This window comes from Aedes albopictus, chromosome 2 (genome assembly GCF_035046485.1).
Source record: "Aedes albopictus strain Foshan chromosome 2, AalbF5, whole genome shotgun sequence".
NCBI lineage: Eukaryota > Metazoa > Arthropoda > Insecta > Diptera > Culicidae > Aedes > Aedes albopictus.
In genome coordinates, this window is record NC_085137.1 from 240,185,341 (window position 1) to 240,190,297 (window position 4,957).

Sequence of the window (4,957 nt, forward strand, 5' to 3'; positions counted from 1 at the left end):
AACCATTCATTCCTAGGCACGGTAAGCGTAAAGCCGCATAACACCATGAATTAGGGGTCACCTGATTAGTGGATTCCTACCACTGGAACAGGCGGTCCGTAGTGCTATTCTTAGCCAGTTGAACTAACCGCTACCGACACTACACAGCTATCTAGGCTGATCGGGAAAAGAAGTTAATATTGGTGATCAACTTCATACGGGCCCGAAAAGCCGCCAGGATACTTCAACTGAACCTACCTCCACCCAGTTAGTTTCCTAAGCTGGATACAGTTCGGGAACGTACTCTAAGGTCTTGCCAAGGTTTTATGGGACGGAAGGCGGCTCCGACATTAGCCCATCCGTCGTTTCAGGTCAGTGTCACCCGGCCCTACTAAGAGGATAGAATGCCGTCACCACCAGCACTCCTCTACTCCGCGGTCCTCTTAGAGTGTACCATCTCATTGACCAGTAACGTCGCGCGCCAGTATATCGTAATCAGGAGCTTACTGACATCGCTCCTGATGTGCCCGAGGCACCCCTGACTAGGCTGTGGCACTTTGGAAGCGGTGCCGGTTCGCTTGAACAGAGTTGATGCTTCCGGATGTGTGGTATTTCTGAAGAGGCCCAGCAGAGCCCACTGCTGAACCCCCGCCACGCCTAGGCAAACCCCGCTTGAACAGTTCGTGTGCAGCGCACATGATGCTCGGTCACCTTGCGATGCCAAAGGTGGTGAGTCCTCACTGATGTTAGAACATGCTTCGCCTAAGAAACGCCATCTTAAGCTCCCACCGACCGTCTCTGCGCTCTGCTCATATCATTGTGTACACCAGTATAGAAGGTAAATGGAATAGTTTAACAAGTTCACACATCATCGCGTCGCCAGTCACGCCGGCGTCGTTGCCGGCAGCCAAGGGCTGGATCATTGTTACCATAAATTTGTGACTCCATCTCTCAGGGCTATGGGTGCCCTTTATCGACTAGCCATAGCCGAAGAACGGAAGATCGTTCATAATTAACGACCAAAATGTTCAGCGGACAGCGACGATGCTTTATGGAGAATAGATCAACAAATTTCGGAAAAAGGCAATCAAAGAACTTTATTGTTTTTTGACAGCGACAGGGCGTATCGCTCCACAGGTACTTGATCGTTAGTAGTCCGTGGCAGAGGCTTTAAGCGCAAACTATAAGGAATATCGTCTCATACCTAGTCTTATACACCATTAAAAGCAGCAGTTGTCCCGCTGATTGCATTATTAATGGCTGTCGGTGGGTAGGTAGCTATGGCTCGGTTTTGTTAGCAGTCGGTGGTTTATTGAAGTGGCGATGTGAAGCGATCGAGAATAAGAAGTTTGGCATATGATCCGAATCCGGTTAGAATGCGGACTTCGATTGAGTAATGGTTGGGTGTGCCACTACTGTTTGAATCGTTTGAATGTCCGGTTCATTGTGCCGTTCATATTCTCTAGATGGTTGATCACGAGATAAGACTGATGACCGTTCCAATCTTTCTGTAGTGCGTCAAAGCGGATGTATGAATTCCTGTTTAATTTTAATTGAGGGTGTATCACGCTTTTAATATCGAAAACACAATCGATTTTTTTCCAAAATGGGTAGTTAGCGCTGTACAACAATGTCAATATTTGCCCTTTGTATTCAAAATCTCCTTTCTGCCTTTGTGGTGTCTGAGCCAAATTCGTTTGACAACTTGCCTGGGGTCGACCCGGGTCTAGGCAAGTAGCATATGTACTGGAATGGCGCTATCTATTCCTAGGGTCAAATGTAGTTTCACATCTGAAGTCGCGTTTTTTCGTTATACATTCTTCTTATGTTGCAAATGTGCCGACCAGCACTTTGTAACCAAGCAAAAATACCCGTTCTTCATTTTTTCCTTCCGTCGAACATAAATTCCATTCGAGCTCCGTTTACGCTTTCCCAGCAAATCGATTCTTTGCGGGGTCAAGTGAGAACATGTGGCTCTATCCATCCATACCTACACAGCTCACATTCAGCACTTTGAGCTCACAGGAAATTCTGCCCATTCCGGTGAAATAAGCGATGTAAACAATTTCGTTGGGAAGCTATCGAAATCGAACGACCAGCTGATCCAAGGTTGAATTCGATCGCTAGCGGCGATCGATGGGCTCGGTGTCGTCGTCTTCGTCGTCGCTGTGAATGACCTTGAGTTGAATTTCGCTGGAGCATTTGTTACTGCTGATGTGGAAAGTGAGAACTGTTTATTGGATTCGTTACTGGGTAATGATTCGATTGGCATTAGATCGAGAATGTGGTGTTGTACATTGATTGGCAGGGCACGATGCTTCCCAAGGACCGACTTGAGATTGTACATTTAATGGTATAATTAGGGTAATTCATGTATTTTGGACAGGCTGAGGACAACGTTGGAAAAATCGTCCCCTAGCTTCCTTAGAAAGCAATTGATTATTTTGTAAAGTTACCAATACGCTTATAATATGATTGTACTTTGCGTTCCAGGTGACAAAAACCTTAACGAAAGCATTTTAAGCTGAGAAAATCACAATTTCCAATCGCCTGTTAGAATCGCATTTTGGACACCGAATTTATGTTTTGGACACCCTCAGGTATATATAATTTGGACAGGGCAGTTATCTCAATGTTTAGCCATAAATACTGCTAAATCATGGAAGCAACATAAATTAACAAATATTTTCTTACAAATAATCACATTTTTACGCTTAACAGGCATCTATTTTGATAACTATTACAATTTTTTTTAGAATCGAGAAAATATCGCCAGACCCACAGAATACGCCTCCAAGTATGCAATCGCACAGTATCCCCATGTAGTTCGTCAGATGACCAAAATATATTTGCAGTAGAAAACCAGTAATGTATTTTGGACACCACCTATTTTAAGCGTTCTAGATGAATGTTAAGAGATTGGATGCTTAATGCTTCTTTATTGAACATTTTTCATTGTGATAAGGCATTCAAATTTCTTACAATTATTAATTCAACGATTTTGGGGTGAATATTGTATGTGACTGTGAAGTGTATGTCGTCTTGCATACCTGTGCAATTGAAGGGTTTTAGTGAAATAATTTACATTTTCGATAATTTTGAAGTAAATTCTTAATTGTAAAGCGTATTTTCAACGTAAGTCATCAGAATAGGGTCTATTTGATCCAATAATCGATATTGAGAAGTATCTACTTTAATTAGCTCTCCGGAACAAGGCATACATCGCCGTGCATGTCCAAATTATATACATGTCCAAATTATATTTTTTACCCTATTCTGGTTCATCATCATCGTCAGATGTAGGTCGATTTTACAAAAGCGTAGTTAGTAACCCAAGACAAGACCTTGCGGACCTTATAATAAATTATTAATTTTATTATTCTTTTTGAAACTTTTATAGCTTTCTCAACTAACAATCACTCATTTAACAGGCACCATTATGACGAATTAATTCTGCATAATGTTGAATAACATTTGAATAATTTTCACGTACAACCTATGTTCGGGTTTTGTTCACACAAATTTGGAGAAGTTATAAAGCATCATGTTGTGCACCAACTTATTTTTTTGTTGTTCAAAGCGTTTTACAAATGTACAAGAAAGTTCTTATTAAGCTTTGGCAAAAATGACTAAAAATAAATGAAATGCAAAAATGTTGAACTCTCACGAGAGTAATTATTTGCTCTCTTGTTGAGAACACTTATTATGAAATAAAAATTACATATCAAATTACCTATATCCGAATTAGAACTCGAGACCTGTCGATTGCCAGCCGCATGCCTTCCTATCTGCGCCATCCTAGAGATGATAAGATGAGGCACCCAAAGCAAAACATAAACTTCCCATGACTCAATAATGATCACTCCTGAACTTGTGTTCAGCTCAGCAGTGGTGAATTAGCACAGCACGTGATAATCAACTGAACAACGCCTTATATTTCAACAGCTGTTCATCCCAAAACACGTGTTTTCCATTCTGATTTCGCTGACAGTAATTTTATCGCACGGTGAGAAAACTTGTATCGATTGCGGCCAAAAAGTGTTGGTCCTTATTGAAGATATTGTTTCCAGACGAACTTATTGCGATATGAATATGTTTTTATTTTTATTATTAAATATCGATCTTTAAAAATGTATGACAATATGTGGTGCGGTATGGTCTTGGACATGGTGCATTCACATCATCTGTTCAGGTAATCTACTCATGCTCAGTCGAAGATCCGTTAAGCTTTTTTTTAATGTATGCTTTTGTCATGGAATCTTGATATTATGTTCAATAAATAGTGCATAAGGATGTTTAGGGATACTTGAAATGTGTCTATTTCTGAATGCTGTTTGGTTATCTAGGTGACTGTGGGTATAGTATTCAGTAAACACGGCAGCACTGAAATGTCAAATGCATCGATCCAAGCGTCTCGTACAACCCCCCCCCCCCCCCCCCCCGCTTGCGAGTCAGCCGCGTAGTCCCCGGCTAAGAATAGGACTACTAACCCCAATTCAAGGTGTCAAGCGACCTGCGCTGAGGAATGAGTGACCGAGGGGGTGAAAAAGATGCTCGATCTTTAACGGAGCCTGTGGGGTACCTGGGCACCCCCCACAGTAAGCTGTCCCTTACCTCGTTAATGCAGGGCTCTGGCGTGGTGGACATTCTTTCCCGTGCGACTCGTGGGATTTAAACATGAAATCGAACAAAAATAATCAAAATTCAGGTGGAAGTAGTGGTGGGATCAACCCCTTCGCAAGAAGGGAATTGATGAGGTCTCCGACAAGGAGAAGTGAGGAGATAGGCGCTGGGAGCTGCGTACGCAGCTCAAGCGTGGGTGCTCCAGTCCACTCTCCGGCAAGCCAGCCGGTGGAGGTTGTGGACGGAGCGTGGTTGTTGAGGGCCGTCAACCGAGAATCCAAAGGACGGTCCGCAATAGAGGTGGCTCAGCAGCAGCTTGGCAAAATCATCGACTTTGCGTCCACTAAGTCGAACA